At 40.8% G+C, this 27,838-nt stretch overlaps 1 protein-coding gene across 1 annotated transcript in view; it reads right to left on the bottom strand.

The window, feature by feature from the left end:
* LOC109623129 (fringe glycosyltransferase) overlaps positions 1-27,838 on the bottom strand; it is a 193,130-nt gene that overhangs the window by 92,819 nt on the left and 72,473 nt on the right. The window lies entirely within an intron of this gene.

Below are 27,838 nucleotides of genomic sequence, written 5' to 3'. Positions count from 1 at the left end.
ATGGATAAGAAAATCAGCGAGATACACTTTGTCTAATATATCTTAATCAGTCGAATAAATTAGAATTCCTGTTTATTTGTAATATGTTACAGTGACCCCACACCGATGAATCACCTTAATTTTTGTACACTATTTATGAATCACCATGTTGATCAAATGGAGTGATCCATAAACTGTGGTCATTTTTGCCGATTCATAAATTGTGGGGTCACTGTATTTATAATTTTATTGAAAACAATAACCTGCTAGTATACACTTTATATGAGGTCAGCATTATTGATTGAACAATAATTTCCGATAGACTGGTCAAAAGCTCATGCAAGATAACAAACGAATATAATAATAAAAAAGGATTTTATTGAAATACTCTTCGAAAGATATCTCAGTAACCAAATGTCCAATCGAAATAAAATTTCAGGGCCTTTTACAAGGATACTGTAGCTTTCATTTGGTGCTAAGAGAACCCAAATCGGTTGACAGACGGCTGAGATATTTATTATGATACACTTGGTCAAAAATCTCAAAAAGTTTAGTTGAATAAATCCTAAGTACACTTCGAAAGATATCTCTGTAACAAAATGTCCAATCCAAATGAAATTTCTGAGCAATCTACTAGGATGTTGTAGCTTTCATTTGGTGCCAAGAGAACCCAAATCGATTGACACACGGGTGAGATATTTAATATGATACACTTTGTTAAAAATCTCAAAAAGTTTAGTTGTATAACTCCTAAGTACTCTTCGAAAGATATCTCAGTAACCAAATGTCCAATCGAAATAAAATTTCAGAGTGTTCTACTAGGATGTTGTAGCTTTTATTTGCTGCCAAGAGAACTCAAATCGTTGGACAGATGGCTGAGATATTCATCAATATGCTAAATGTCAAAAATCTCTCAAAAAGCTAACCTATATTACTTGAAAGTACTCTTCGAAAGATATCTCGGTAACCAAATGTCCGATCGTGATCAAATTCAATAGGGTTCTACTAGGATGTTGTAGCTTTCATTTGCAACAAAGAGAATCCAAATCCGACATCAGACGGCTGAGAAACGTGCGTGACTTTTTTTTGTAACATACGCACACACACACATACACACACACATACACACACACACATACATACACACACACAGACATTTGTTCAGTTCGTCGAGCTGAGTTGATTGGTATATGAGACTCGGTCCTGCGGGCCTCGGATCGAAAGTCGGGTTTTCGAGCGGTATTTATACCCTTCTTATGGGTGTAAGAAGGGTAAAAATGTATCACCAATTTGTGCTCAGCCCATATCCAGTATCCACCCACCGTTTTTTTATAGGACAGTAGTTTGGAGGTGAATATTTTTAGAATTTTACATTTCAGGATACTGTCTTTGAAGAAGTTGTTCAGAACACTACGTACAAGCCTACACGGAACCGCCAAACTACCCAAAATTGAGTTCTTTTGACGAAATTTCATAGTTCGGCCCAATAAGCCAAAATTTGAGTAAATCGATTACACTTACGCTAGGTAGATTGCCTTTACCCCCAGCTAAAATATATACTCAAGAGTTGGTAAATTCAACCTAAGACCACCCTCATTCAACTCAATTTTGAGTAAACCGACATTCACCCCAAATTGGCTTATTGGGGTCAAGGACCCCCTTTGGGTAGATGCACCATTGTTTGTTTTTGACAACATCGGTGAGCCAGAGAGGGAAAACAACCTAATTTTGGAAACGAGTTTATTCGATATACTCAATTTTGAGTATAATCGACCCAAGAATCGACCCAAATATTAGGTAGTTTGGATTTTCCGTGTACAAGGTGAACTATAAAATTGGCTCACTATTCCATTAAGGATTCCTTATGGTATTTCTTCTAGGGATTTCTCCAAGAAATTCTTCCGGTATTCCTTCAGAGATTTTTCCAGATGTTTCTCCTGAGATTCTTTCTAAAATCGTTCCAATAATTGCACCTTCGGTTCGTTTCTCACGGTATTCATTTTGAGGCTCCTTTAAAAATATCTCCTGGGTTGTCATCAAGGACTTGGGTTTCTCCCAGGATTTTTTCAAGCATTCCTCTCGGGATTCCTTCAGTATTTCCTAGGAGTTCCTTTCGCGGTTCAAACAGGGACTCTATCAAGGATTTTTCCCGATATTCGTTTAGGGATTTCTACCGGAATTCCTCGTGAGATTCATTCATCGATTTCTCCCTGAATTTCTCCTGACATTCGTTCAGGTATTATTCCCAGAATTTATTCATCGATTCTTATGGGAATTCCTCCTGAATCCTTTGGGAACATCCATTAAGTACGTCACGCGAAAAATGGGAATTTTCAACCCCCCTCCCATCTTCGTACGGGTTTTTCCTATAGGGAATCGCGCCACTTGGGCGGTGGCTTCTATATTCGAATCGTCAAAGGATGCAAATTCTTAGTGGAATTCAAAGGAACAGTACATAACGCGATTTTCTTTTTATTTACAGATATTCCCCTAACAAGCCCAGGTTAATCATCATTCTATATTCGTCTGTTTTCCACTATAACTCAGTCAAATTTGAACCAATTGACACAACTTTTGGAATGTGGTGAGATAGGCATAGTATCTACCCGTGTACAACATTTCAAGTCAAGTGGTTCCAAATTGACTGGGTTATAGTGGAAAACAGACGAATATAGAAGCCACCGAACAAGTGGCGCGATACCCTACTTACTACATTGCTTGCCACACATTTGAGAACCCCCTTCAATCGTGACGTACTATGTGGATGTCCCCTTTCAGGATTAATGGATTTCTCCCGGAACTTTTGGAGGGATTTCTTTCGGATTTTTTCCCGGAACTCCTACAACGATTTCTCCCCGGGATTCCTTTCTTGGTGCATTCCAATGGACGTTTTCGGATTTCCCGAAGAAATTTCTCCTACGATTCCTTCAGGCTCGCCTTCAGGAATTCGTCGAGTAGTTTTTTCTTTTCTAGAATTCAGTTGATAATTCTTTTCATAATTTTTTCATCAATTTCTCACGGAACTCATTAAAGGATTTCTTTCAGGATTTCAAAGGATTATTCCCGAGACTGTATCAGGGATTTCTCCAGGATTCTTCCTTATTGTTTCGGGATTCCTTCATGTACTCTTTCATTCAGGGATTTCTTCGGGACTATTTTTTTAGGAAATCCACCCAGAATTGCTTCGGTGTTACCTAAAAAGATTTCGTCATTTATTTTTACCGTTTTTTTTTGTTTGAGATTCCACCCAAAATGCAATCACTGGTTCTTTTAAGGATTCTTTCGGGGATTTATCTCGAGATTCCTTCTGATACTTCTTTAATTTATCTCTCCCGGGATTCCATATGGCATTTTGTTTCAGGTATTTATTTAGAGATTCATTTAGGATTTCTTCCTGTATGTTTTCAGGGACGCCTTTAGAGATGTCGTCCTGAATTTCTTCATTAGCTTCTCTTATGATTCCTTTGAGGATTTCTCCCGAGATTCCTCTGAGTTTCCGTCGAGGATTCCATCAGGGATTCCTCCTAAGAATTCATCGTAGATTCCTTCAGGAAATTCTTCATTGGTTTCTTCTGAGGTTCTTTCAGGTTTTTTCCATTAGGTTTTTTTTACGGGATTCTTACAGAGAATTCTTACGGAATTCCATCAGTTAATACATCCGCAATTCTTCCATGGATGTTTTCCTGCATCAGGAAATACTCCCGAGACTCCTTCATTGATTCATTCCGAGATTCGTTTGAGAGTTTCTTCCGGGATTCTTCCAAAATTTATTGCCAAGAATGCATCAGGCAGGGATCATCATCAGGAATTTGTCCAGGATTTTCCTGAGTTTTCTGTCGAGATTTCTTTAGGCATTTCTCCCCGGAATTTCATCGTGAATTCCTATCGGGATTCCTTCAGAAATTTCTCTTGAAACTCTTCCATTAGTTTTTCCAACGAGTTTTCTAGAATTCCTCTGGAGATTCATCAGGAATTCTTTCAAGAATTCTTATTCGGATTTTTTTCCAGGGATACTTATCAGTTTCTCTGTAGGGATTCCTCCATATATTCTTTCAGGTATTAGTTAGGAATTCTTCCCGCAATTCAGTTAGGGATTCCTTCCGCCATTATTTCAGGTATTCCTCCCGATATTTATTTAGGGATTTCTTCAAAGATTTCTTCATTAATTCTACACGGTTTTGTTTCAGGGATCCGTCCAGAGATTTTATAGGGATTTCTTCACAGATTCTTTCTCCAGGATTTCTCCAGGAACCCTTAACTCATTATTTCTCCAGGAACCCTTAACTCATCCTTTTCTCGAAACTCCTTCCTAGATTTCTTAAGATTCTTTCTGGAATGCCTTCAGGATTCTCTCAGGGCTTCAGGGCTTTATTCAGGAATCCTTCTGGAGTTTTTCAGGGATTCTCTAGGAATTCCTTCCGAGAATCATCCTGAGATTCCTCCCGGTATTTCTCCGAGAATTTCTTCCGGGATTTCTCCTACTAGGATTTATTTCGGAATATATCCTAACCTTTTTTAGGAGTCACCCTCAATCGATCATAAATTGGTGCTAGTTTATTATACTCAAGTGGCCATGCAATATCCGGAAGCATTCCGGTGATATTCCGGATTGTGCTGGGGTCAGGTCGGGTACGGTTGTTACGGACAGGCGTTTTTATCAGTCGGAATGGATGGAATGTTATATGATTTGAGTCAGCGAAGTTAATTGTCAGACAAAAGACAAAATGTCGCATTGGGTGGATTGTCGCAATAAATACAGGTTGCGCATTAAGTGACATTTTACGGAAAGTAAGTCGACTCAGGTGACGAACCATACATATATTTCTCATCAATGCAATACCTTACTAACGATAAAATGTTTTTACAAACTTTTACAATATAATAATAGCATGGAACGAGCTCGCCAATTCATACATCTCCTCCATTTTGAACTTATTCTTTGCGCTTCATTTAATTCCATGATTTGGCTCGCAAGTGTGACATCATTGCATTTTATATTTTAGCAATTTAGTATCGTGTATACCTAAAAATCCACTTCTTCATGGCGGACATATTTGTGGATAATTAAAAAGAAAACAGCGTATCGAAAACAAAAGTGTTTCGTGCAATATTATGTAAGGTTTCACCTAGCTAATGTTTTTGAAGAAGCATTTTCTGCCTTACTCTCTGATTAGAACTCAAGTTACTTCTCGTATTCCTGTATCATACAGACTTCGCTGAAGATTATCAAACAAACGTAGATTTGCATGTAGCCAGAAATTGATTCTGTTACCATCTTGAAGCTCTTCAGAAATTGAAACTGCAGATAGCATGCTCTCTCTCTCTTCTTGGCGTAACGTCCTCATTGGGACAAAGCCTGCTTCTCAGCTTAGTGTTCTATGAGCACTTCCTTAGTTATTAATTGAGAGCTTCCTCTGCCAATGACCATTTTGCATGCGTATATCGTGTGGCAGGCACGAAGATACTCTATGCCCAAGGAAGTCAAGGAAATTTCCTTTACGAAAAGATCCTGGACCGACCGGGAATCGAACCCGTCACCCTCAGCATGGTCATGCTGAATACCCGTGCGTTTACCGCCTCGGCTATATGGGCCCTATGCAGATAGCATGCTATTTTTGATAAATTGAACTTCTCTTTCGAAGCATCTAGTGTACTTTCAACATACATCCCAACTAGAGAAAGATGTTTAAATTAAATTCACCCCATCAGGAACGAAACCCTGAAGTCCGGAGACAAAAGCTGAGTTCCCCATTCTCCACCAATATGCAAACAAAATAATCATAAATCTCCGCTCGGAACGAGAGTTTCCAAAACACACGGGGCGGTAATTTGAATGTGATTTTAATTTTCGATAACCGAGTCCCGCCGAGAGTATAGAAAGAACAAACTCGGCAAACTTCCATCCAGGTCGTGGCGACGCGACGAGGACATGTAAAACATGAGACTTTGAGTTGGGGAGCGAAACTTTTTTGAACTATTTTCCATCCATGGCGGAGTGATGGGATGCGATGCGATGGGGGTCTAACCAGCGCGCCAGATCTAACATGGCTGATAACAATCAACGACAACAACAACAACGGTCCAAATGAAGACCGAGGAGAGACAATGAACCAGCGCTATAGCGGTCGTTTGGCACTGGCTGGTACAACACGCTTTGCAGTGTACGGGAAAATGGGGCAAACATCACTTCTTTTAAACTGGGACCAGAAGTTGACCCCAACGTACTCTACCGGCGAGGATGATGTGATGATTTTCTCTTTTTTTTAGTTTTAGAAGAGAAATTGCGCCAAACGGTCACCATTCGACCATCCGCGAACCGACATCATCATCCACTACTCTGGGCAACAGACTGGATGGAAACGGGGGAGGAACGGACTTTCAGCAACAGCAGCAGCAGTGGCTTGACTTCGGTATAAAATAAACAACAATTGAATTAATTTCGCATTTAAATGTTTAGCATTTTTCTGCACTTGTTGTAGGGGCACTTTTTGTTTCCACTCTGGGCTTGCTGGTTGGTCACACAGCATCAACCAGCACACAGAGAACTAGCAAAGCAACAGCTTTTCAAGGGGGTTGCAACACGCTTGGACGGAAGATCACGCTTCACCGCAGCAGCAGCAGCGGTAACAGTGTCAACTTTTGCGAGCTGGAATGAAATTCTGATCATGTCCACTTTGTTGTAAACGATGTGCCATCATGGAATGACAACAACGACAACAACAATAACAGCAACAGCAGCTACCGATTTCACGCGGTTCATTCAACGATTGGCGTGGATTGTATTGGCCAAATAAGAGGTCGTCGGTTGGTAGTAAAGAGTTTCGCTTAGATGAGATAACATTACAAAAACCTAAGCTAAATATACACTGGAGCCTAACAGTAACGCCACAGACAAACAGACGTAACACCTAGAACAATTTTCGTGAAAATCCATCGCCCAGCTCACACTACCATCACCTGGTGGAAAAGTTTCACGCTACACTGAGTTGTGCAATATCGTCAACAGAAGGCGCTAGTGTGAAATGACAAACGCAAAGAAAAGCGATGCGCGCGCCTCTAGTTGTGAAACCTACAACTATGAAGATTCAAAATTATCGTTGAAAGAGTGGTCGATGGAAATTTCGAGAGTGTTACGTCTGTTTGTCTGTGGTAACACCTTTCTATCACTGTTGTGTTTCGATGTAAAATAGCATTTGATTTTTTTTTTGATACTTCTCTAAAACCTGCTTCTCAGCTTAGTACCGCATTACTCCGCTTATTCGACTTCGACATTGACCGGGGTATCCTATTATTACGAAAATCTGGCCACCCTACTCTGTATTTTCCAATGAAATTTGGCAACTGCGAATGGTAACCGTTGCTAAATTAACAATCGATGCATGTTTGAATCAATTGAGTAATATGGCGTTTGTTTCTCTGTATTTCTTCCTTGTATCTTTCTTAACATTCTCAATTCTCATAACACTTCCCATTGTCAGAAAAAAATAAAATAAAATAACTGCGTCTGACATGTTCCGTTCCATCATTCCCCTTCGACCATGTCTCTTTACTGACAGATCACCCTTCCCACATCTCGCTCATTAACGTTCTACCAAAAACAAGAACAGCAATGTCCCGCGACAAGCCGAGTGAGTGTGCGATATCCACTTTTTTCCAACTCCCCGCGTCTGGCCTGCTGAAGCCGTAATATGTGTATCATATTCGGTCCGGAACGAAACATATGCGCGGACGACACATCAGAACATCAGACCCAAGCCCCAACAGCGACAACATTAAAAAGAGCCCTTGAACGATCATTTCTCGCAATTCAAGCCTAACCGGCCGACGTCGGCGTCAGTTGTTTCACGACCGACGCGGGTGACATGTTTCAGTTTACAAGTTCATAAAAATTAAGCTATTATTCATCGCCTTGCTTCCTCCGGTTGTTCCGACTTGGAATCTTTCCGTTGTTGCTGCTGTACAACAGTGCAGTCTTGCGTGATCCTTGTTTCTGGTTCTGTAATAATGTGTTCTTTCTATCCCATAACCCTTTGCGGTGTTTTCGAGAGAGCGCGACACATTTTAACAATGAGGATTCGTATGTAAACAAACCACGCGTTACCTCGAAAAGGCAATAAGAGTTTCTAGGAAAAACTACGCGTTGATCGCGTTCAGTGTTTCTGAAATTGTTTGTGAAAAAGCGACACTGAGCTGAATAGGGGATATATTTTTTTCTCAGCTTGTTTTGTTATTGATTGGACAAGTATGCCAATTAGAGTCGAAATCTACTTCATCATATGCGCTAATTCCCGTCATATCAGACCGAGAATAGCCAATAATTACAGATATTTCAACTTACCTTTGCCAATGGCTCATTAGATGGAAGCAAAAAGATGTAAATAACCTGCTCCAATAGCACAGAAAATCGAAAAACTACGCGGTATTTCACATTTTCATTACACTCTACATGAATTTTTTTCTCGTTTTGCGTACGATGAAGGCAACCGCACCGAAGCAACAGCAAACCGAATTGTTCTTCATCATCATTCAATTTTCACTTCTCCAGATTCACAACCTTCATTTCACACCCCACAAATGCTCTGTGGCACTTCAAAGATTGATTTCACTGCTGCAGAGCACAGCTAAAGTTGTTCAATTAATCAAATAAATCACTATTCTCAAGTCAGTAAAATGTGAAAAACAAGTTGTCTTCGCCTAGGGATGCAAGCAAAAGTGTGCGTGGATATTCTGCATACGAAACATCGTATTTCTCAACTATAGAGAAAGATTTCTTCGTTGAACTGTGATGACTTATTATGAGCTAGTGGGCAAAAATATTAATTTGAATATTTTGGTCCTTAATCTAAAGCTACATCCATCTTAATTTAAAAGTTTTCTGCTTAATCGTGCTTTGAGCACATGATTTGATTAGGATTACGAAGAATTTAACCGATTTTTCGGTCATATCATAATTTTTGACCATCCTATGTACCATAGTGTGGCGAAAAAGTGTGCCGGGAATTGAGTTCAGGTTGTGCCCGAAAAAGACGTGGACTAGACGGAAACAGAATTCAAGGGACAATTGTTCAAATTGTCGGAAATTGCAGATATTTCACAATATTTTTCCACATATGGATGCTAATTTATAAATGAATAATGGATACCAAGTTGGCCATGAGGCATTAGGCGAAATGCACGAATAAACTCGATCATTACCTCTAGGCATCAGGTACAGTATGCGGCAGGAAAAAATGCGAAAGTGTTTTTCAACTTCATACCTCATTTTCGTCCATTTGACATTAACCAATCTATGTTTCAACGTTCCATGATCTATAATATGCTAGTTTTCTGAAAAGTTAATTAAAAAATTTCCCATTTTGGTCACTAACCTTTACAGGGCGGCGCCTGAAGATGAAGACAACCAGAATTTTCAAACCGCAGAAAATCGCACAGGTCGCTAATTTTCGCATCTGATAAAACAAAATTTTTGATTTTCTCTACAATATCATCAAATATATGTACTTATTTCATCTGCTATGTGAAACTACATGGCTCTGGATCAGTGTGGTCTGGTTGTTCATCGAATTTGAGCTAATTTTGTTACTGTTATAGTCATTTTGTTTAATGACCATTGGGCGCGCAGTTTATTGATATCCGCTAATTAGGCCTACATTATCACATGTTAAACATCAAATCTGTTCATTTTTATTTTTCAGTGCTAGAATATAGACATTGACTGATACACTGTCATGAAAAAATAGTCATATATATCCCATATTTAGCGTGTAATAGTGCCTTGAACTTTTCGCATTTTTTCCTGCCGCACCCTGTAGACGGAAATTAGATAAAACCCTTATGTCATTTTCGCGCAACACCGTTACACCGTTCTTATCAGCTACATCCTGAAGATATCGAGTGTAGTTCTATGCACCGACATCGATTGTTTGTATTCAACACTATTATAACACAATTATAAAGTACTAGCTGTCCCGGCAAACGTTGTTTTGCCATTTGTGGCTGTGGTGGTTTGACAACTGTTGGGTTCATTGGACCACGGCACTCTAGATCGGTTTTATTGCGATCGTGTTGGTTTTCTTCCCAATTCTCGCAAATTGCGGTAGTTTCACAATTTTTCTACATTTTAGTTCATTTTCGTAACTTTTTTTTGCATATAAACACAGCCACCATGACGAATCAAACCATGCAAGAGTCATCCCGAACGGTTCAGCCGTTCTTGAGTTTTGTTGCCTCAAAGGGACTTCAAACTCATTTTTATATATATAGATATATTTATTCTGAAAAATATTAAAAACTTATCGGATTTGTTAAAGAATTTTTAGCAAGATCCGATATTTTGATAAATACTTTTCATCTGCCTGCGAAATCCAGTCAAAAATTTTTGGAGGGGGGGGGGGAGAGACAAAAAGTCAAAAATAAATTTGTATCAGCCTAATTGCAACGTGTATATGTGTATAATTGAAAACGGATTCAAACAATTACTCCACGCCTTCAATAAAAAAATCTAGGAATTCTTTCAAGTTAAAAATTCCTTCAGAAATAAACTTCTTAAAGAGTTGTTTTACAAATTACTCCAAGAATTCCTTAAGGCATTCATTAAGGGTTTCCTTCAGAAATTTGTCCAGGCGTTCCTTCAAGAATCTTTCTAAAAGTCCAGCTGCAGGAATCTCTCTAAGGGTTTCATTAAACATTCTTCCAAGAGTTCCTTGAGGAATAGCTGCAACACTATTTTTAGGAAATCATTTTGGGAGTTTATTCAAGAATTCCTTCAACAATTACTCCCGGAGATTTTTTTTAGAAATTTCTCCAATAGTTCCCCTAGCAATTCTTTCTCGAAGTGCCTCAAAATTTTCTGAAGGGGTTCCTTAAGCAGTTTTTCTAACAAATGTCCCAGAGCTTCCTCCATCAGTTAACGCATGAATATTTTCAGTAGTTTCTGCAGGTATTCTTCCCGGAGGTTTGCTGATAGGCCTCCAGAAGCTCCTTTAGGAATTCCTGCAGGTGTTCCTTCTGAAATTTCTTTGAAATTTCTCTAGGAGTTGCTTCAGAATTTGAATCAGGAGTTCCTGTAAGAGATACGTTAGAGACTACTTGTAGGAATTCATTCAGAAATATTTTTAGTACATTCTTTCAGATTTTTTTTCTTTCAATCCGTCAATAATCAACATCAGGCGTCATCACCTGGGATTTCTTTTTGTGTTTCTTGGAAATTCCTCTAGAAGTCCTTCTGGAAATTTCTCTGGCAGTTCCTCCAGGGCATCCAGGGAAAATCTTTTTGGATGTTCTTTTGGAAATTTTATCATGTTTTTCTCAATTGAATTTTTCTCCTGGCAATCGTGAATAAATTTTAACAGGGTTTGGAAGGCGAACTGATAAATTAATCACTCAGCAGGTTTTAATTCCTTCTGATCGATACTTTTTCAGGCGTAACACACGCGTCATTGTCATTTCGCCGATTGCTCAGGCTTCACGAAGGGTTAAAAAGAAGATACTTTAATGCACAAAGAGACGAACCATCAGCCAAGGGCTGAAATAATAATAATAATCATAATAAAGACAAATCAATCAATCAATGATGCACAAAAACTATGGCAATTAGGCGAGCTTCACCTACCGTAACTTTTAAGCTCTTTCATTTTTGCCTTGGATCGACTTTGCTCCGACTATGTTATTTTATCATTATTTTAGTATAGTGTGTGTAAACTGATACACTGAGTTTTTAGATACACTACCGGTGAAATTCCTGTAAGTTTTGGACGATTTCCGAAAAAAAAACCTCTCGAGGAGCTTCCGGCGCAATTCTAAAAAGATTTCCTAGATAAATTTCTGCATTCTTCCTCGAAGGGGCATTTCCGAAGAAAATTCTCAAGCGATTGCAAAAGGAGTTTTAGGAGTATTTTGTAAAAGAACCCATGAAAAAGTTGCTAGAGTAACTCCTGGTTTAATTATCAAAGGAATTTCTAAAAAATATAAAAGGAGTTCCAGCAGAAACTCCTTGTGGATAGAAGAGAAGCAATTGTTTGAATAAAATTAGATAAACGGCTTGAGGGATTCATTAGAACTTATTGAGAAAATGAAAAAAAAAACTAGTTTGAGGAATTTTATGAAAAACTTGAAAAATTCCTACAAAAAATGTTGGGAATATTTTGACTGGCATCAGAAGATTCAAACTCCTGAGAATTTCCTGGAAAACCCGGTCCACATTTCCCAGTGAAACTTTTGGAGAAGCTCCTGGACAAACTCATGGCGGAATTCCTTGAAGAGATCTTGGAAAACATTCCATTGGGACTTTTTGGAGAAGTTTCTGTAGAAAATCCTTGATCTGCTAGCCTGCAACAGCTTGAAGGAATGTTTTGTGGTTCTTCCTAGAAGAATCCTCTAAGGGATAAATCTCTTACGGAAATTTTGAATAATTCATAAATATTCAAATCGCTGGAAAAATTGCAGATGGGATCCCATTTGGTATCTTGGATAGATTTCTATTAGAATCATTGAAGAGCTTCAATAAGGAATACCTGATTAAACTGCTACCACAGACAAACAGACGTAACACTGCGAACATTTTTCGATTTATGTTCGCCCAATGCTAAAAAGACTCAGTTTGGCCAACCATCAACTAGGTGGCGGTAGTGGACAAAGTCGAACTCGAACAAATACGATGCTAGCGCCACAGATGGTCAGTTGGCCAACTATCAAATTTTGAAATTGACTGTTAAATCGGTATACGATGGGAACTAATAGAATGCTACGTCTATTTGACTGTGCTACAGAGCAATAGCTAGAAGTCCAAGTAACATTCTGACGACCAATTAGTCTTGTAGAGGTTTTGATAACCGCCATAAAAGCTTATACCTTTTATTTTGGTTTTATGATTATTCTAAGAACCTCTTCTAATCTATTTGACTTTAAAATGTTACTAGGGAGGAACATCACGAGGGAAAAACTTGGAAGAGATATTCGAATATATGTATCTTTAAATAAATTCCTGAATGTTTCTAATTAAAATTCCAGAAGAAATCTCGTTCTAGGCCCTTGGACCAATCCACAGACAAACAGCCGTAACACCCAGTACAATTTTCGTGAAAATATATTGTCCAATTAACACTACCATCACCTGGATGGCATGTTTCACGAAACACTGTGTTGTGCAACAACATCCGCAGAAGGCGCTACCCAACTAACATTTATTGTGAATGTAAACGTCAACAAAGCGTCCTTAATACGGCTTGATGCTGAGTTACTGTGTTGTACATATGGACGGAAGCTTCTATGCAAGCCCTATACCAATGAATCTGGCGAACTTAATCAGCTTGTACATGCTGTGCGATCAGCTTCTATGCCACCTAGTCATAGCTCTTTTCTCGGCTCCTATGTAACCACTAACTGAATAACATCTTGAGAAGGCGCTTTTTCAGCCTTTTCGCAGTTGTTAAATAATAGTTTTACGGCATCCCCAAATTGAACGATTAAATATAATTAGGTTATGGATACCGTGACGCAATACATGTGGAACTGGAATAATCACTTTTAAAATTGAATAATGAAAGTACTTGCCGCTACTTGGAATCGAACTCCCGATCTCCGTATCCACTGGTCCCGATGATGTCCTCGCTGCCACACTGCTATATATAAATAACATAGAAAATAGCCCGTTTTGTTTTACTCCAGACTAGGCTTCATAATTGTGCCACAAGAAACCTTACCCAACTTCATCTTGCTGTAAAAGCTTGTGAAACGTCAAACGCAATAATGTTTACATTGAACAAGCTGTGTGGTTGCGCCAACAGATTCTTCTTCACAGCTTCTAGCTGAAAGAGTGTTCTTTAAACGGCTACGAAGCGCTGCTGTTTTGTGTTTTGGCAACATTACAAAACGTACTGTATAAAAGCAGCTGTTGTAGTGGCTGGGACTCTTAATCGATTTGCACATCTTCCGGCATTGAATTAAAGTGCAATAAAAGCAACCCAAATAATTTCACAGCACATACATGGATAGCTGTAAAGAATTTGTGTAGTAGCTATATATCCCGCTTAAAGTTTGTTTTGACAATAATGTTTACATCCGACAAGCCGTGTTGGTAAACCAACAGTTTCTTTATTGCAGTTTCTAGCCGTAATTAAAATTGCATAACGGCCTTTAAAGCGCTGCTGGTTTGGGGATTTGCCAATATAATGAATTGTACTGTATATTAGCAGCTGTTTTGTTAGTGGGAACTCCTATTCGATGTGTTCAAGTTTTCACATCTTCCGGGAAATCTCCCGGAGTTGGAATAGGGTGGAGTAAAGGCAGCCCCAGTGACAAGCAATGGATTTCTGAAAACCGAGTTTGGTAGCTGTATGGTTTTGCAGTCGTGTATTAGCTTATGATTTATATTTGACTAGCTTTCCTTTTATTCAGCGTGGACTGCTTTAACTCGATGGTTACACAACAGAAAGCAAATGACTGAAGCTTATAGCGCTGAAAATGTTAGTTGGGTAGTGTGAAACGTCAAACGCAGTGAAAAGCTATGCGCGCGCCTCTAATTGTGATGATCACAACTTTGAAGACTAAAACCCAGGTAACCACTAAGCATTTGAATAAGTCGTACAGCAGACCGTATAATGCATTCGAACTGCTTGCTGCCCTATCTATAGTTATAGGCCATCCAGACATGTGTACAGTAGACGTTCAATAGCTGCAACTTTTGTTTATTGGATGACTGATTTTGGTGGAACATCGAATGGTTTCGGCTTGCAGTCACAGAAATAAGCGTTGTTTATTTTAATTCATCGCCGACGTTTCGATTCTCGGGTTTGGATCTTCTTCAGAGCTCGAAGTTAAACAACTTGTGAAGTGCCATATTTACACGAATGTTTGTCGAGATTTTGGTGAAATGGCCTCATTAACAATTGTTGTACCCTTGCTAGGTTAACGGGAGAGTTAATTAATTAATTAATGGGGATTTTTACACACTGTTCGACGTCCGGAATTTTTACACTTCGAACCTTTTTCGCATGTTTCAACGTCGAAGATAACTGCAACTTGTTTACGTTTTACTTAGCAAAGAAAATTCGATAACTGCAACGTCAGGCAGACGTCAACAACCCATCAGTTGATGTTAAATTAACGCAAAATTCATTAGACTGTTCATTTGGGCTAACTTGGCGCACCGTTTTGATGGATAGCGGTACACTGAAACCTCCATTTAAGTCGATGCATGGCTGATCGAAAATAATTTTTACCGTGCAGGCAATGACTAAACTATACAGTTTTATATTTTTTGACAAATCTCCTTTGTCATGCGAAGTGTTAAAAAATATAAAAGTGTATAGTTTTTTCATTGCTTGTATGGTAAAAATTATTTTCGATCAGCCATGCATGGACTTAAATGGAGGTTTCAGTGTACGATAACTGCAAATTTGTTCCACTTACCGAACTTACAGTTAAAAAGCATTGCAGTTAAACCGTTTGCACCGACCGAACGTCTACTGTGCCTCTAACCTCAAACCGTACACAGATCTGTCATCTGTCCTGGTTTTCTTCCCAAACCAACCGAACCGGTAAGGGGCTGTTCATAAACCACGTAGACCAAAATTTGGCCATCTCAGACCCCTCCTCCCCCCTCGTAGACTTTTGTTCATACAAATATTTTGAAATTTGTATGGAGCGTAAACTTTGGTCAGACACCCCCCCCCAAAAAGTCTTCGTGGTTCATGGACGGCCCCTAACGAAGGAAGCAAACCACTGCGACCGCAACTATTCATTTGCGACAAGCTGCAGAACCGTGCGCGTATTGTCAATATAAATAAAAACTAAAAAACCACACATCTGAATTGCGCCAAGAAGAAATTCGATTACATCGGCGGCCGAGTCCAACGAACGACATTCAATCAAGTTCGATTTTTTCTCCTTCTAGAACCAAGTCAGTCGATTCGGTGTGGTGGTCATTCGGCCGGCCACAGGACAGAGAAAACGGACTCGGCACAAATTAAAATTCAATCCCTTTTGCGGTCGTCGATGGACAGGTCGGGCGAGTGGCGACGCGACGGAGGAAAAGATCGATCGACCGACCGAGATGGAATAGTTGGACGTGATTCACATCCCTGTTTTTTTCTGGAGTTTTTGATTTCTTGTGGAAGAAACTTTAAGGTAGCAAGTCAATAAATTTCCGTGTCTCACCGTTTTATCCTCTGAAGGATTGCGGAGCAATCTAAACCGTTTACTGTACTTTCACTAGCGCCACTGCTGCAAACGGTGGCAAACGGTACAACTAGAAAGAACCGAAAGATGACACTTGTCGATCGCGCCGCCATCCCACGGTTCTTCTAGAAATCCAGAAGTTCCACACAGGAGAAACCCGTGGTGTGGCGTAGCATCAATCGCTATCATCACGATCTTGTCATTAAATAATCATTTGTCCGGGTGAATTCCATCTGTGCTGCATTTGTGCAGCTGTTGCTACTGATGGTTCTCACCTTCTGATGTGGGTAAGTGCGGAAAAATGGTCTCTTTCGTCAGTCGACAGTCACGTTCTTACATCCGTATACGATTCGCATACAGAAGCCGTGTAAGGTCTCTGCACCAAACGGCAACGATGATGACGACGAAGTCGGAGCGCATTATCGTGCGATTAAGAGTGCGGTATTGCACATTCCGCACTTGGTTCGGTGCGCGACACATTGTCGTCTTCATCACTGTTGGAGAAGAAAACCGATTGCAACGCTGAGAGCACAGGCAAACAGACGTAACACTTGTAAAATTTGAATCGACCTCGCTTTGAACGATCATTTTAATTTTTCATAGTTGTGGCTTTCACAACCAGAGGCGCACGCATCGTTTTTCTATGTGTTTGACGTTTAACACTAGCGCTTTCTGTTGACGATATTGCACAACACAGTGATTCGTGCGACTATTCCACTAGGTGTTGGTAGTATGAACTGGGCGATGGATTTCCATGAAAATCGTTCAAGGTGTTACGTCTGTTTGTCTGTGCTGAGGGTCTCGAGTTGGTGGATGGGAGCGACGGAGTAGGAAATGGACAATTTGGGATTGTTCCCGGCCTAATTGCAATTTGAAGAAGCGCGATCGTGAGCTTCTAAGAAGATCACCGTCTTGACTGGTGTGAAGCCTTGCTAGACAACTATTCAGTTGAAATTATTAAAAGGCCTTTTCAAGAAGCGTTTCGAAACAGCTTATTTGGCAGTTATTTGACAGTTATTCTATGGAAATGACAATTTCATATGTACCGGATTTTCTACGGTAGAAATGTTAATACAAGTCTTGTGTTTACAACATACATGTGTTTACAACTTCATTCAGTAAAGTGTAAACAAATGCAAACATAAACCTGTCAAATGAAAAGGCCTGTTTGACTTACTATCCATTAAGGAGCAAGCTATCAGACATCTGCCTAAAGTCGTTTAGTAACTCGAAAAGATCTCAGAGATTTCAATCCTTATCTGTAAGCAAATCATGTAACAAATGGCGTCCGTAAGTGTCGAATTTTAAACTTGATCCATGGTAAACTGTCAGATTCAACGGAAACACGGGAATTATGCGGACAACCTTGCCATTTTACATGAAGCAGGTTTATCTACTTTTTAGTATTGTGCCCACTGAATAAAAAAACGCAAAAGGCCTTTTCAAATGTCAAGTTCATGTTCTCCTTGATAACAGCTTTCGAACAACAGTTGCATTCACTGACATTTCCATAAGAGAACTGTCAAACTGCGTTTAATACACACCTGTTTATGAAACTTGTGGAAAGGCCTATGTTCCATGACCAAGACTGATAAGAAGCCATTTCCACCCGTCCAAAACATCTCATGACATTTGCCAAACCCACGTCTTCCTCAGACCCATTTTTGACACTTGACATTTCTTGTGTTGTGTGTTTTGCTGCCCCCGCCCCTTTCCATCCTCGTAGTTGTAGTTCATTGTTACCGTCAATTACCTGAGTCTCGCGGACTGACTCAATATGCTCTCTCAGCGGGAGCCAAACATCGGGAGCCAAACATTGAAGATAGAGGTTATGTTAAACCTTGTTGAATCTGTGTGATTGATTGAAAAGTATTGTTATCTAGGTGCTGCGGATATAATCAAAATTGTTGTCACGATATCTCCATTTGCCGCTGTCAAGCCGTTGGAAAGCGAGGAGAAGGATAAACATTGTTTTGAGCCTATTTTAGCTAATTTTGTAAAAACTATTCATCAAAATTTCCATCGCGAATGGAAAATAATAAACTTTGAACACGAGAACAAAATTGGAATGATGGTGGGTTGATCATGTTTACCATTTCCGAACAGCGTCGCAACGGCGTGTTTGACAACCGAGCTGAGAGAGGTGGTTGCAAGAAAATTGAACGCTCGTGCGTGTTTACAAGCTGTGTGCCGCGAGTGGGAAGTTGTGTGTTGGCTAGCTTGAAAAATAAAACCGTTTCTATTCGCAGCACTCAGTCAATTACTATTCTGTCACTGCGCGTAGTCGTCGTCTTCATCGTCGCATGTTGCTTCCCAGCGCACAACTTGTTTCATTTCCCTTATTCACTTGCCGTTGTTCAACAAATGAGGAAAGATGCGATGCAACTGCGCCGGAGAAGTCAATTGTTTTAACATCTCTCATCTGTCACCATTAGTCGTGTTTTTTGTTTCTGTGTAGTGCGGTAGTTAAGTTAAGTTTCCTGTTGCCAAGTAGAGCGCTCAAGTAAAATTTCACCTTTTTCCGTAAGTAATTTTGACATTGGTTTAACTGACAGCCTCTTAACGAAACGATGCTGTAAGAAGGATGTGAAGAAAAGGGCACCAGGTTGTTTACGATTTGGACTTCGTTCGTTTCCTCAGGAAATGTTATTGAAATTTAAATGTACTTTTTCGCGCGCGTGTAGGGAAAATGATTAAATTTTAAACTTTTGGGTGGGCTTCTGGGGAAAATCCAGATAGTGAGATTCCAACGGAGTTGTGAAGCTTTCCAAGGAAAATACTGATTAGAGACATTACGCTGGAATTCTGGGGGAGCTTCTAATAGTATTACACTGGGGGCTGCGAATAGGAACGGTTTTATTTTTCAAGCTATTTAACTAACGTACACCACTTTTGACGCTCGGTTTGAAAACACGCACGAGTGTTTAATTTTCATGCCACCGCCACCGTCGGTGCAATTGTCAAACACGCCGTCGCGACGCTGTTTGAAAAAGATAAACATGATTAATCTCTCCATGACTCCAAAATATTTCTGTTGTTCAAAGTTTATCCATTTCTAATTTGCGGTGGACATTTAAATGTTTCGTCGTTTCAAAATAAACTACAATGCACTAATAACAGTTTTTATTATTTGCCTTGCTTCCCACGTGACCCTTGCACTTTGTCATGTCGTGTTTGACTTGTTCAGAAAAATATTGTGGCAATACGTTTCCGACGGGTGGAATCGCATTAGAACAGTAGCTGTTGGAGCTGTGACAGCTCGACGGAGATATTTTGACAGCGGTGCATGGAGATATTTTGACAACCGTTTTGATTCTATTCGCATCCCTCAGGTATTACAGAGTGAACTAAGGTTAGATACTAATTAAAAATTCTGCAATTTAGGCGTTCGGACTACGATGGCAGGAATTCTGCTGGAACTCAGGCGGTTACTTTATGGAGTTGTTGAAGAAATACTGGAACAAAGCTTCACGAGAAATTTTATGAAGATTCACGAAGGATTCTTTGTGATGAATCTTCTGGAAGGTTTTTCTCTGGGATTTCGCAGAGAAAATCCTTCCTCCAGCAACTTCTTCTGGTATTCCTCCAGAACCTCCTTCTAGATCTCCTCTAGGAGTAAATTTTTGGGTTCCTCCTATAGTTTCTTCTGGTATTACTCCAGGATTTTCTTTTAAGATTACACCAGGAGTGGCATCAGTGAGATTTCTCCAATAATTCCTCCAAAGATTCCTCCAGAAATTTCTCCGAAGATTCCTCCAGGTATACATTCAGGGATTCCTCCGGAGATACCTCCAGAAATTGCTCCAAAAATTCCTCCGGAGATTCTTCCAGAATTCCTCCGGAGGTCCAGGAATTTCTCCGAGAGCTCTTCCAGGAATTCCTCTGAGGATTCCTCCAGGAATTTCTCCAAGGATTCCTCGGAAGAATCACTGGGAGGATTCCTGAAGGAATCTACGAAGAATTTCCTGGAGGAATCTCCAATAAAACTACGGCAGGAATTGGGGGAATTCCGGGAGGAATCTCCGAAGGAATTCCTGATGGAATCTCCGAAGTAATTCCTGGAGGAACCTCCGGAAAATATCTGGAGGAATCTCCGGAGAAATTCCAGGAAAAATCCCCGGAGGTATTCCTTGATGAGGAATTCCTGGAAGAATCTCTGGAGGCATTTCTGGAGGAATCTCCAGAGGAATTTCTGGAGGAATCTCCGGAGGAATTTCCGGAGGAATCTCCGGAAGAATTCCTGAAGGAATTTCCGGAGAAACCTCTGGAGGTATTCCCGGAGAAATGTCTGGAAGAATTTCCGGGGGAATCTCCAAAAGAATTTCCGGAGGATTTTTTGGAAGAATTATTGGAAAAATCTCAGAAGGAATTTCTGGAGATTTGCTTCAGAAGATGCTCTGATGATTGCTCCATAAATTCCTTCGGATCCGGGCAATTCTTCCAGGAATCCCTCCAGGAAAGTCCTGCAGGAATTCTGTAAGAATTGCACGGGAATTTCAGAGGAAAATTCCTGGTAGAATTATTGGTGAACTTCTGGTGGAATTCCCGAGGTAATTTTAGATGAGTTCGTGGGAAACTCCTGGAGGAATTTCTTGGAACTCATTGGGGAATTCCAAGGGAATTTCTGCAGGATATCCCGGGGAACTCCTATAAGAATTCACGGGGAACTCCTGGATATATTCCCGGCAAACACTTGAAGGAATTAACGGGGAACTTCTGGAGGCATTCCCGGGGAACTCCCGGAAGTTTTAATGGGGGTTTCCTGAAAGAAGAACCTGAAAATTTCTGGATGATTTCCCGGGGGAATCCCTGGAGGATTTTCCGGGGCACTCCCACGGGAATATCCGGGAAAATCCGGAAGAATTCCTGATAATCTCCTGGAGGAAGAACTGGAGGAGAACTTCTGGATGAACTTCCGTTAACTCCTGGGGGACATTCTAGAGGAAATATCGGGAATCTCCTGAGAGTACTCTTTTAGGAATTTTCGATAAAAAGAAAACCTCAGATTTCTTTTGATAAAGCAAAACATAGCAAGAGCAATGCTGCAGATTCTTACATATTTCCTTTCTTCCAGGAAACAAACATATTCACCGAGCTGGAGATGTTCTGAAATTAACCGCAGGATATCCGCGCTCATTGTGTTTTGCCGTAGCGCATACGCGCCAACTTGTGACGTAGTTGGGGGGCAAGGCCTTTCAAAACCAATCGAATGCGGAAAATATCGATGCAATTCATCTTATTTAGGCATATCCACGTGAAAACTAGTGCATTGGACTGAAAAAGTTGAATTTTGTCCAATTTTGGAGAGCTTCGACCCCCCAACTACTTCACAAGTTGGCGCCTATGGCGCAGCGGCAAACCGGCAAACCTGCGGATTTTTTAGTACGTACCGCAGTGCTTCCGCATTCCATTGCCGAACCCATTGCGTTTTCCGCTTCAAACTGATGTTGTTTCTTGAGTTCTTTCCTTGTCATTTTTTTTTATTTATTTGACGTCAATCAAATAAATAAATAAAATATTTGACGTTGTGTACCACATGCCTAAGGCCCCTGTGTACTATCAGGTATCAGTAGGTCGGCTCTAGAGGCACGTTCTCCTCCATTCGGGAAATTTGTGCCATCGCCATGAACACGAGCCTATTCATCATTTACCTGACGGAGAAGGGAAGGAAAAAGGATAGGACATGGGAAAGGACAGGTAAGGGAATAGGATCGTCATACTCGCAAAAGCGTACCACAATGGGTTCACATAGCGTCCTGAAAAGGACACTGTAATAACGCATAAGCGTGCCACAATGGGTTCGAACAGCGCCCTGAAAAGGGCACTGTGATAATGCATAAAGCGTAAAGAGAGCCTATAGCTCTTTACCACAGCGGGTCAAGAACAACAGAACGTCCTGAAGATTCAGGTTTCTGAAGTCAGTTTCACTTAATAAGTGTTTCCCGAGTACTCGGAAACGCAATTGCGCAAAAACTGGACAGTTACATATTAAATGATACGAAGTTCCATAATCGGATTCACAGCTATCACATGCAAATGAATCAGCTTGCTGAATATTCGCCATGTGATAACTGAGTCGGCAGTGGCCAGTCAATGCTTTGACCAGCATGCTGCAATTTTGCTTTGACAGATTTGTTAGATACTTTGCCACCCCTAGAGATGGCTCAGTACAATACAATTTTGTTTGACGACATGACTCCAAACTATTCCAGTATTGTTTGTGCTGAGTGGCAGCCCAGGTGTCAATCTGAAGCTTCACCCAACACTTGGATACCGGAATAGCTGGCTCAGGGCCAATGAAGTCATGTGATGCTCCAGTGCGAGCTAACTCATCAGCCAATTCATTTCCAGCGATGGAAGAATGGCCAGGTACCCATACAAGGTGAACAGCGTTTGCTGAATTCAACTCCTCAATTTGAGTTCGACAAGCGATAACTATCTTCGACCTGGAGTTGGCCGAAGCAAGTGCTTTAATAGCAGCCTGGCTATCTGAACAGAAGTATATTACTTTGCCCATTACGTGCTGCTGAAGTGCTGATTGCACTCCGCACATAAGAGCAAAGATTTCGGCCTGAAAAACGGTGCAGTGTCTGCCAAGTGAATAAGACTGATACAGTCTTAGCTCACGAGAATAAACACCAGCACCTGCTCGATCTTCGAGAAGGGAGCCATCAGTGTAACATACGATGCCGTCTGAAATACTTCTCTCCAGATAACCAGATGTCCACTCTTCCCTGGAAGGGAATTTCGTGGAAAATGTCCTATATGGAAAATTACAAGCAATTGTAAGATCACTTGGAGCAAGGACAACTTTGTCCCAATTCACCAAAAGTGGAAACAACGAGGTGTGTGTTAAACTGCGGTTCACAGGAGTTTCCTCTAGTAAACCGAGTACCCATAGGCGGTAAGTGCAAGAAAGTGCTTCTTGTTTGAGATGAATGTGTAGTGGGGCAACGTCAAAGAGAACTTCGAGAGCTGCCGTAGGAGTTGAACAGAACGCTCCAGACATCGCCATTAAGCACATCCTTTGGAGATGGCCTAACTTTGATTGGACCGTTCTCACTTCGCCCTTTTGCCACCACACAAGGCATCCATAGGCCAATATTGGCCGAACAACAGTTGTGTAGATCCATTTGATATACTTAAGTTTTAGACCCCAAGTTGTACCAAAGGTTCGCCGGCATTGCCCGAAGGCCATACAAGCTTTCTTGATTCTGAACTCAACATGAGGTGTCCAGGAAAGCTTGGAATCAAGAATGACTCCAACGTACTTTACCTGTTCAGTCACATTGATTTCAGAATCAAAGAGACGTAAAGTTCGAACACCATTACGGTTTCGCTTTTCCGTGAAAAGAACAATTGATGTTTTACTCGGATTTACCGAAAGGCCATATTGGCGACACCAACCCTCAACTACCTGAAGAGCGTTTTGCATCAGGTCGAAAAGGGTGCTGATGCACATACCGACTAACAATGATAGGTAGTCGTCAAGAAAACCATAAGTAGGAAAACCGCTATTATTGATTTGCATCAACAGCGTATCTGCTACGAGATTCCATAAAAGTGGTGATAAAACTCCCCCTTGGGGGCATCCACAAACACTCAATTTCCTAATCGCCGCTTGACGCAATGTCGAGAAGAGATGTCGGTTTTTGAGCATTTGGTGAATCCAATTGGAAATCATTGGAGATATACCATGACCCCGTGCGGCTTCCAATATGGCATCGAAAGGCACGTTGTCAAAGGCACCCTCGATATCTAAGAAAACACCCAAGCAGGATTGCTTTTGGGCGAATGCCTTCTCGATATCGTAAACAACTTGGTGTAAAAGAGTCACAGTGGACTTTCCAGATTGGTAAGCATGTTGGTTCACATGAAGAGGCACATTGGCCAGATGAACATCACGGATGTGATGATCGACTATGCGTTCTAAGCATTTCAGAAGAAAAGAGGTCAAACTGATAGGTCTGAAGCTCTTTGCTTCTTCATACGACGCGCGACCCAGTTTCGGAATAAACTTCACAGTAATATCCCGCCAGGATTTGGGAATATACCCTGTAGCAAAACTGCAAACAAGTAGCTGTTTCAAAACATGTTTGAAATGATCAAATCCCTTCTGAAGCAAAATAGGATAAATCCCATCTGCCCCAGGAGATTTGAAAGGAGCAAAGCTATTAAGTGCCCATTCAATCGATTCTAAAGTTATGATACTCCGAGCCGAAGCTAAAGAATCATAAATACAAGAAAAGACATCAGGTTCATCCGAAGATGTAATATCCACACATCCGGGGAAGTGTGTACTGAATAAACATTCTAAAACTTCCTCATCAGAGGAAGTGAAATCACCATTTGGCAAACGAAGTTCGTTCACTTGAAAATCCTTAGATTTTGCAAGGATTTTGTTCAATCGACTGGCTTCACTCAGACTGGAAACATTTGTACAAAGGTTTTTCCAGCCGGATCGTTCAGCAGACCGAAGAGCTTTCTGGTAGGCCTTGCGAGCCGACCTGAAAGCCTCCGATCCAGCCGAACGTCGTCTGTTCCAACTCTTTCTACATTGTTTCCTGAGCTTCGCCAGATCAGAGTTCCACCAAGGGGTTCCTCTCGTGGTCTTCACAGACCGCAGAGGGCAGGCTTCTTCAAAAGCTTCCATGATGAAGGCCGTTGTAGTATCAACGGCATCATCTAAATCACTTGGAGTGTCAATTGATGGTGAGTATCCATGAAATTTGGCTGCAACCAAATCGGTAAAGAGATCCCAGTTGGTTGACCGGGGATTCCTGAAACGCAAAGTTTGCGAAGTAACATTCACATGTTCAAACAAGATGTAACGATGGTCAGATAAAGATTCTTCATCTGACACATGCCAATTGGTCAGCTCATGACTAATTCTGCTAGAGCAAAGTGTTATGTCTAACACTTCCTCTCTACCAGATACCATGAAGGTTGGGCGGTTGCCTATGTTAAGTAATCCAAGATCTGTACTACTTAAGTATTCCATCAAACTGGAGCCTCTCAAATTGATGTCTGAGCTGCCCCAGATTATATGGTGAGCATTAGCATCACTACCAACAATTAGCGGAAGGCCTTTTGAAGTGCAGTATGCAATGACTTGCTTGAAAGCATCCGTAGGGGATGGTTCATCATGCGGTAAATAAACCGAACAATAAACGTATTTCCTGTTGAGGTTTCCAACAGATACATCTATTGTGATAGCACATACATCTCTGGTAGTTAGTTCAGAGATGAGTGTAGCAACGATTGCGTTGTTGACAAGCACACATGCTCGAGGCATGACACGTGAGTTTGCCATTTCATTTTTACTGAAAGTAGCAAACACCGGATTCACAAGGTTTCCTAAATAGAAATTCCCCTTACGAAAGTAAGGTTCTTGGACTAACGCCACTTGGGCTGTACCATTTTGCATAAGTCTACAAAGATTGATCGTTGCTGTTCTTTTGTGCTGAAGATTGATCTGAGCTATCCTAACCGTAGCCACTACCCAAACTAGGCAAGATTAAACTCTTAACAATCACAGCACAAAAAAGAACAGCAACAATAAAGCCAGATCGGTATCGATTTGAGTGCGCCAAAGGCGAGGATTCACAGAATACACTGTGTAAAACGCATAATGCGAAACCATATAGGTGAAAATCTAAACTAATTAATAACATCTTCATAATCCCGCCCTTATTCAGCCTCAAGTATGAGATTGAAGAAGGGCAGCTGATTGTCTCGGAGAAAAACAAGGTCCACCGCGCTATTGCTCCGGTTAGCACAGTAAGGGCAAATACTGTGGAGGGTGCCCTGGTACTCCACAGGCTCCGTTTGCGATTAGGTTTTTATAAGACCCCCCTAACCATTCATTCCTAGGCACGGTAAGCGTAAAGCCGCATAACACCATGAATTAGGGGTCACCTGATTAGTGGATTCCTACCACTGGAACAGGCGGTCCGTAGTGCTATTCTTAGCCAGTTGAACTAACCGCTACCGACACTACACAGCTATCTAGGCTGATCGGGAAAAGAAGTTAATATTGGTGATCAACTTCATACGGGCCCGAAAAGCCGACTTGCTTTTAGGAAACTGGACGGTCATGGCAATTTGCTGAGCTAACGAACTAAAAAAAATGGAGTGAAGATCTCAATGATTTCGAAAACAATCCTCGTAACAGCAACGCACTTGCAAATGCATTTTCTTCTTGTTTACAAACATTTAATCTCGCATTTAATCACAACAGGAATGCAAATGCGAAAAATGCAAATTATTCAAAAAATACGCATAAAAACAAAAAATACACATCAATACAAGTTTATTCATAAAAGTGCAAAACAATACACTATTACCAAAAATACGCAAAAATTCACAAAAAATACACAAATTCACTTTTCAATACATCAGCCTGCATCGAAAATACATAAGTGAATCGCCCCTCGGGCAAACCTGCGGATTTTTTAGTACGTACCGCAGTGCTTCCGCATTCCATTGCCGAACCCATTGCGTTTTCCGCTTCAAACTGATGTTGTTTCTTGAGTTCTTTCCTTGTCATTTTTTTTTATTTATTTGACGTCAATCAAATAAATAAATAAAATATTTGACGCTGTGTACCACATGCCTAAGGCCCCTGTGTACTAACAGCTTAATGCACCCTGATGTCTTTGGGGCGAAAAAAGAAACAAAAATGAAAGAGAAATGCCACTTTAACTCACGGAATAATACATCGACATATTATTCCGTACGGAAAATTAACAACATAACTGACAGCATCGCATGACAGTGCCATCTGTTGGCAAATCTTTCTGGCTGCAAATTACTTATCAACTGCGAACGCTTAAGTAATTTTGATTGCAAATGTTTTACGTGACCATTACTTGTCCTATCTTTTTACACAGTACTTACCAGGTGGAAACTAGCCATAAACAAGAAGCCGAAGAGGAAATGCGCAGTCGAGTTTCTCCGCGTCAGCAAATAGGCCTTTCCCGTTAGTTTGATAAAAATATCATCATGAGGATAAAATTCGACAGAGGAATGACCTATTATTAATCCAGGAGACGAACCGCACTTGAAAATGTTCATCACGTTTCTGCGTTGACATTTTGAACCGGAATGGAAACGAGTTGACAAAACCAACAGCAACGACGACAACGTGTGCAATACTCTTCCTACTTCCCTGTGGTAATCTGAAGGAATAAGTAGTCAGAAGAAACGATCCCCAGTAGGCGGTTTTTGACAGGTTGCTTTCTTGGCGACGGTACGGCGATCGGTCAAACTTCCGCCCGCCAAGATCGACGCGCGCGACAACCACCTACCACTGCCCTCGAAGTAGGCGGCGGTGATCCCGATTCAAAATGTAAACAAATCGAGTCTCTCGGTGGTTCATTATATATAGAAGGAATGAGAGATGCAATGAAATTTGCATAACGTGCGGTACTGACTGCAACCAGACGACGGCAACGACGACGTTGTTGTTTTCGTTCGCCATGGGTGTCACAAACAAAAACAAAAATATTTGAAGTGTAAGCAAAGCCAAAGCATCTGTGCGGTGCTGCGGGCAGATCGCGTTTAGGAGGGAAAAAATGAAGAAGAGCATTCCGCGCCAGTCAGTGTCTCTCTCAGTGTGAATGCAACTTAAGGGTTATTCTGGGTGTGTGGGTGGCTTATGAGCGATGGAATGCAAACGAGT

The sequence above is a fragment of the Aedes albopictus genome, chromosome 2 (assembly GCF_035046485.1).
Source record: "Aedes albopictus strain Foshan chromosome 2, AalbF5, whole genome shotgun sequence".
NCBI lineage: Eukaryota > Metazoa > Arthropoda > Insecta > Diptera > Culicidae > Aedes > Aedes albopictus.
The sequence above is the reverse complement of the archived record's forward strand: the minus strand, read 5'-3'. Positions and strand labels throughout refer to the sequence as shown.